The sequence below is a fragment of the Gymnoscopelus microlampas genome (assembly GCF_963454915.1).
Source record: "Gymnoscopelus microlampas genome assembly, chromosome: 1".
NCBI lineage: Eukaryota > Metazoa > Chordata > Actinopteri > Myctophiformes > Myctophidae > Gymnoscopelus > Gymnoscopelus microlampas.
The window spans coordinates 65306628-65314794 of NC_139962.1; positions in this window are offsets into that span (position 1 = coordinate 65306628).

The following is an 8167-nucleotide window of genomic DNA, read 5'->3' on the forward strand; positions in this document are numbered from 1 at the left end:
AGGTGTTGCCAAAACTTTATCCTTTAGCATGGTGTGTTGGAGATGTCATGGGGTCAGATTGGTCAACACACTGTCTATCCAGCATGAATGAATGAATACAGCATAATACTGTTAACTAGCTAAATGGTGAGAGAGAGCCTACCTGGGGAACCGCAGTCCCCAGTTTTCGATTCCAGGCCTGGCCAGCAATGTGTCGAATATGACTGGCCGAAGTGTCTTTGAGCTAGCCTGGGACCAGACGAATCTGCGAGTGCAAAAAAAAATTGCACTCTGGGATTTGGGTCTGGCACCGCTCCATAGAGAATCCATTTCCTGCTCCAGAAGACGTGTGTAACCAATCAGGGCCCAGTATTCGAATATGGGAGACTGTGATTGGTAGTTGGTTGTAGGTCTAACCAATTGTGTCGAGGGCCATTGTTTTGATCCCGCCCCTTGGGAAAAAAAACATCCTCATGGAAGCACCAGACTCATATCCACGCAGTGATATAGTCTAGCTACGCCAGGCTATCTTTGAGCAAGACACCTAACCCCTAACTGCTCTGTGCCCCTTGTGGTCAGTGATCAGCTAGGTTGAGCTGAAACCAAATGTCAGCTCAACCCACCAAGAAAGATTTGTTGGACGACATTAAGGCCTGGATTTGTATTTCTCTCTCACTGCCTCTGTTTACACCACATACAGTGGTCAGATGGAGGTGGCAGCAACAGCAGCAACAACATCAGCAGCAATAGACCATATTCACACGACCATATTCACAAGTCAATGAAAGTAGCCACCCCGGGTGGCGGCACTTTCAATGTTAAATTCCAATATGGCCGCCGTGTGAATATGGTCTATAGACTGGTAAAGTGCCTTTTCGTGACCACAGAAACGCCACTAAACACATGTAATGCAGTGTGTTCAAATTGGCATTTTTTTTCATTTGGTCTTCTTTAACCAAGGGATGGATGCTAACGAAATTAGCGCGTTAGCATCGTCGTGAACAGACGTTTAATGGCTCCGTCCGTGGGGCTTGAATGGAACGGTTTCTGACTTGCCAAATCAAACGTTTAATGCTTAGGTGTCCTGGTGAGTTGGTGAATATTGTGATTTGTTTTCAGATCGATCTGGGATTTGATAATTGTATACTGAGCTGACTACACCGCATTTTGGGCTGAACGCTGCATGTCCATGCTGGACAAATAATAATGATTCATAGGACATCATCATTGATCAGTATATACTCCTTAGACCATAAGAAAGACTCAATTTTATATTTCATATGAATTTCAATATATTGAGCTTAGTTTAAGGGTCTGATTTGTTGAAAATAGATCAACAAGCTTGTAGATCAGCTATTTTCAAATAGCTATAGGGTTTTTATAGGGTTTATAGTGGCTAGCTGATGTTGATGCTGTATGAAACTGGGGGTACCCGGGCCCCAGTCTGAGAATCCCTGTGCGATTGTATAGTGTGATTACAGGTCAATCAGCAAACTGAAGGAGAGCTGTGTTGGTGTTACGGTCTCCACACAGTACTACAATAAACCAATGGCTCGAAGTGGAGACCCCAACATAAATTGGACACCAAACAAATAGCAAAAAAAAATAATTTTATTTAACTCCCACAACGGAAATAACAAACAATATGAGGAATACTTTACCAAATGAATGAATGAACCAAAAGGAGACCTGGAGATGCCGGCAAAACTAAATAGAATGGAGGGGGGACCAGGCCACCCCCTAGGACGCCGAAGCTGCTCCCCCCTCCCTACCTAACAAAATAGCAATACTAAACTAAGAACTAAACGAAAACAGGGAACTGCCGGCCATCTCCAGGCCAAACTAAAGTTAACAAACTTAAAGAAAAGGCTTTTTAGCCAGAATAAAGGAGGATGTGGGAACTGGTGTGTTGCTGGGTCTGTGTCTCCAGAAAGACTGAAGCTGGCTGGCTTTATAGTGCCTTGATTGGGGCGGCGGCAATCACCGATCAGCTACAGGTGTGCCAGCCTGAGTGAGAGGAGAGACAGTGGGGTTTAGTGAATGGTTGAGTCAATGATTGAATGACTGATAGAGTACATGTCATGGCCACACGCAACACCCCCACCCTATGATGGCGAATACCGGGAGTGCAACGTGAGGTCATTCAGCAATCAGAAAAACATTGTGACAATGTGTCGGCCAGGACATTATCCTTGCCACGGATATGCCTAACCTCCACATTGAAATACTGCATGAAAATAGACCACCTCATTAACCTTCTGTTTGTGTTCCGCATCTGGTTCAGGAAAACGAGAGGGTTGTGATCAGTATATACGAGCGTAGGCTCGCTAGAAGAGCCTACATAAACCTCAAAATGCTTTAGAGCCAAAATAAGCGCGAGCGCTTCCTTCTCAATTGTGGAATACACACGTTGATGGCGATTGAATTTCTTTGAGTAATACGAGACCGGGTGCTCAAGCCCATCATCTCCATCCTGAAGTAGGACAGCACCCGCCCCCGCATCACTCGCATCCACAGCAAGTTTAAATGGCCGCTCGAACATGGGTGCAGCAAGAACTGGATTAGTTAACAAGGCTTTCACACTATCAAAGGAATGCTGACAGCTCGGAGACCATTTGTAACGCACTTTTGGGCTTAACAAGTCGGTTAATGGGGCTGCGACTGCGGAAAAGTTCTTACAGAAACTTCTATAGTATCCTGCCATTCCTAAATACCGCATTAGACCACGGCGAGTGACAGGAGGAGGAAACGAGAGGATTGCTTCTACTTTAGAATGGACAGGCTTAACTTGACCCCGACCCACAATTTTGCCGAGGTACGTCACTGTAGGTTGCCCAAACTCACACTTAGCTAGATTTAAAGTGAGATTGGCCTCACTCAACCTGCCAAACACTGCACGAAGCTGTTCAATGTGTTCCTCCCATGTTTTGGAATAAACGACAATGTCGTCCAAATAAGCCTCGCAGCCCGATAAACCCGACAGAACTGTGTTGACCAAACGCTGGAACGTTGCTGGAGCGTTTCGAACACCAAATGGCATTACGGTGTACTCTAGAAAAGCGTCAGGGGTCACAAAGGCAGATATAGCTTGAGCCCTAGGTGTTAACGGCACCTGCCAATAACCTTTTAGTAGGTCGAGTTTTGTAACGTACTTGGCACGGCCAACATTATCTACACAGTCATCTATCCTAGGTAGAGGATAACAGTCAGGTTTTGTGACCCCGTTCACCTTTCGATAATCGGTGCAAAACCGATCCGAGCCATCAGATTTCATAGCCAAAAGACAGGGTGAACTCCAAGCACTTGTGCTAGGTACAGCTATGCCGTTTTCCAACATGTAGTTCACCTGTTTTTGGAGACGAAGCCTTTTTTCAGGATTAACGCGATATGCGTGTTGTTTAATTGGCGGAGAATCATTAACATCAATATCATGCTGCAACACATGTGTGCGAGTCGGTACATCTGAGAAGAGAGTTAGATTAGAGCCAATTAAACCGATCACATCCTCACGCTGACACTGAACCAAATGCGGAAGACAATAATTAAGGTTAGAAAGCATTTCTGAGTTTTTAAGTCGCCCATGAACGACATCACTGGATATACCTACAATATCATCTTGATCGTCCTGAGATTCAGGAGGAGGAACACTGGCGTCGCTAGACAGTACCAGAGTTACCTTATCACCAATGGACAGCTCCGGTGCCACACTGACCTCTGCACCGTCAGTAGGGGTGGAAACAGACTGAGACTCCCTGTCAAAATAAGGCTTCAACATGTTAATATGACACAGCCGACTATGCCGTCGACGTTCAGGGGTGTCAATGATGTAGTCTCGGTCGCCCACCTTCTTTTTGACCAGGTAAAGCAGAGCCGGGAATGGGCAGTAAAACCAGAACCTTTATCAAACCATCTCTTCATTTTACCCTGTGCAACAGTCATGTTTTGTTTTGCCAATTCACAAGCACGGAGAAGTTTGAAACGAAATTTTGAGACATAGTCAAGTAGATTTTGAGGCTTGCTATCCCCCAGCCACTTTTCCTGCAAAAGTCTAAGGGGCCCTCGTACTGTGTGTGCAAAGACCAGTTCGGCGGGACTAAAGCCGAGGGACTCCTGTACCACCTCACGAGTGGCAAAGAGGAGGAGATGGACACCTTCGTCCCAGTCCCTGTCAAACTCAAAGCAGTAGGTACGCAACATAGACTTCAATGTCCTATGGAAACGTTCGATGGCTCCCTGACTCTCTGGGTGGTAAGCACTTGAACACACATGGGTGATGTTAAGTTGTTTCATAACTTGCGCAAAAACCTGTGACATGAAGTTCGTTCCTTGATCAGACTGTGCAATTTTGGGTTGGCCGAACACAGAGAAAAACTTGACCAAGGCCTTAACAACAGCTGGAGCTGTAATCGAACGCAAAGGAATGGCCTCTGGAAAACGAGTCGCCGTGCACATGATAGTTAAGAGGAATTTGTTACCACTCTTGGTGCGAGGCAAAGGCCCAACACAATCAATTTGCACGCGCTCGAACGGTTCACCAATAACTGGAATCGGGTAAAGTGGATATGGAGAGATGAATTGACTCTTAGCAACCTGGCATACATGACATGTTTTGCAATGGTGACGCACGTCACCTTTAAGCCCTGGCCAGAAAAAGTACCGCAAGATACGATCAAAAGTCTTATTAATTCCAAGGTGACCAGAAAGTGGGTTATCGTGAGCTAGTTTCAAGATTTCACTTCGGTATGTTTGAGGAATAACGATCTGCTCCACCACCCCCCAACCATCATGGGCAGACAGCTGCGGAGGTGTCCACTTACGCATGAGCACGTCACTTTTGAGGAAAACCCCTGTTGACAAATCCTCTAACTCATCTCCTGAAATAACACATTCAAAGAGAGGAGCTAGTGTCGCATCCTGCTTTTGATCGGCAACTAACTGTTCACGTGACATGCATACCTTCGAATCAAGCTTAGGCAAAACAAAAGAATTGGCAGGGGCCTCCGGAGAGGCAGGTGGAGAAGCTGAACAGTCAACCAGAAAACTGTCAAACAGTTCCACCTCAGCATCCAGTTTCTGACGCTCGGCCATTGCCCGCATCACAGCACAGACTGAAAACACTTTTGGAAATTTTAACGCCAAATCGTCTGAGTTTTCTGGCAGAGGAACAGCAATTACCTCCGGATTAATGAGCAATTTCCCACCAGCCAAATCATTTCCCAAGAGAAGAGTCACCCCCTCGATTGGGAGTTGCGCACGCAGCCCCATCTTAACACACCCCTTGACCAAATCTGAGTCAAGATAAATGTTATGGAGTGGCAGGCCTACATACTGCATATCAAACCCCCTCACCAACACATCTGATTTAGCTGCAGACTTTTCTGAAAATGGCAATACATGCTCTAGAATTACAGACTGATTGGACGCAGTGTCCCTGATGATACTAACAGGTACCTTTGGGTCTCCCTCTGTCAGAGAGACAAAACCTTTCATTAGAAATGGCTGAAATTCAGGGTCAGGAACGCGCACCGGCTCTTCTGAAACAGAAGGCAACGGAGACTCACTTTTAATCAACACAACCGCTTTAGGTGGTTGAGACTTGTTTTTGAGAGTGTAGCATTTGTTTATGGTATGACCAAGTTTTTTGCAATAGCTACAAGTTGGTCTTTCCTTTTTAGGCGGATTTCCTTTTTAGTCTGCTCTTCCAGCTCCATCTGCTTAAACCTCAACTCCTGCTCTTTAAGCTTGGCTGTCCTCTCATTGTCCTTGTCCTGCAATTCTATTCGGCGCAGCTCTAGCTCCAATTCCAACCTCCTAATACACTGATCAGGAGCAGCCTGTTTTGCCGGTGAAGCGGCTATACCAGGATCTGGCAACATGCCTTGCTCAAACAATGCAGTATGCAATTCATGCTTTACAGTTTTCTTTGCTTGGGTCTTTGAGACCGTGACCTTGTAGTGATCAGCAATAGAAATTAAATGATCCTTGGTACATTTTCTAAATGCTTCAAGGGAAGGCTGTTTGACAAAATCTTCCAGCTTAAACTCCATTTTGAAATTTTACTTTTAACCTTTCTGTATTGAAACTTTAAATCGCAAAGCGACAAAAACAAGCGGAAAAATTGCAAAAACAATATAGGCCTAAACCACAAAACGCTTGAGAAAAAATAATACAAAATAGGCAAAAAAGCCAACGCTTGATGAGACACAGACAGACCAGCAAGTGAAAAACACTGCCCAACACAACACTCAGCAAAAGTGGTGTCTTAATAAAGTGGTGTGCACAAACTTGGTCTATTAATGCAACAAACAGATTTATCAGAAACTCAGTAGTCATAAGTTAAATTAACTTATTGCTGATGCAACTGATATACTTATTATGCAAACAAAAGATAGCCCAAACTAATTCAATGAATTTAATAAGGTGGAAAAAATAAATCCAAACCTTCAAATTAATGTGCACACCAACAAAGTTCAACAAAACTTACTCAACTAGAGAAAAAATATATAGTTTTGACGAGCCCCCATTATGTTACGGTCTCCACACAGTACTATAATAAACCAATGGCTCGAAGTGGAGACCCCAACATAAATTGGACACCAAACAAATAGCAAAGACTTAAATCATTTTATTTAACTCTCACAACGGAAATAACAAACAATATGAGGAATACTTTACCAAATGAATGAATGAACCAAAAGGAGGCCTGGAGATGCCGGCAAAACTAAATAGAATGGAGGGGGGACCAGCCGACCAGGCCACCCGCTATAGGGACGCCGAAGCTGCTCCCCCCTCCCTACCTAACAAAATAGCAATACTAAACTAAGAACTAAACGAAAACAGGGAACTGCCGGCCATCTCCAGGCCAAACTAAAGTTAACAAACTTAAAGAAAAGGCTTTGTAGACAGAACAAAGGAGGATGTGGGAACTGGTGTGTTGCTGGGTCTGTGTCTCCAGAAAGACTGAAGCTGGCTGGCTTTATAGTGCCTTGATTGGGGCGGCGGCAATCACCGATCAGCTACAGGTGTGCCAGCCTGAGTGAGAGGAGAGACAGTGGGGTTTAGTGAATGGTTGAGTCAATGATTGAATGACTGATAGAGTACATGTCATGGCCACACGCAACAGTTGGTAAAGCCAGGTTATTCATATATTTTCATACATTTTCATGCAAGTATAAGGACATGTTGTCAACATGACAAAAAAGCACTGGTAACCTGTACTCAAGTCCCTGCAGTGCTGTGTGTAGCCAGTCAGAATTGATCCTCAGGGGCCACCATAGGACAGCTGCACTATCCACTTCCCCATTGACAATAGAACACCGAAGTCTGACGTAATTTACACATCCTAGGTTTGTCTACCTGGTTCGCGGTTTACCAACCCCATTCTGAATCCCCATAGACGTATTTAATATCGCGTCAAATAAGAACTGTGTTCCAAAAATAAGCAAATGACCCCGGCAGTTTTACTCTTATGGATATGAAGCATCAACTGACGGTGAGAAACACTAAGGTTACTTTTTATTATTTGCTCTGTCGGGGTTGATCCATGCGATGCACATGACAGTGAATGGGTAACCGCCTTCCATTCCGACATCTCACCACTCCGACTAGTGGCTTCCGCGTGCGGTTAGGGTTAGGGTTAGGGTTAGGTATAGGGTTAGTTAACGTCGGAAAGGTGACATGTCGGAAAGGCGACATGTAACCCAGTGAATGTCATGTGCCGAGTTGTATTTATGTGGCAACACAAGAGAGGAGAACACACAGACAATTTAAGATCTTGCCACTGCTGCTTTGTATAGTTTGATTTTAGTATTTTGTTACTGTTACTTGAGCTATTTTATACTAATGTTTTGTTTCTTTCCCCCTACATATAGCGAGTCGTCCTGTGTGTGCTGTTTACATGTCCTAGAGTCTGAGGGAGCGTGGTGGTGCAGATGACCTACTACAAGGGTTTCACTAGGTCTCACTCTTTGTATTACACAGCCCTAAAGGTTTGTTTGGCGTGATCGCGTGCACCTCTTTACTGTGTGTGTGCGACTGCTTGCTGTGTGCATAAGCTGGGCATAGAGTAGAGTCACCTACAGTAGCTGCCCCTGTAAATGGTTGTCGCCCACTAGCCAGAACACTCTGGTTTTCTTTTGTATTTGTAGCACATTTATTGTGTTTTTGCTGATTATACTATATAATGACA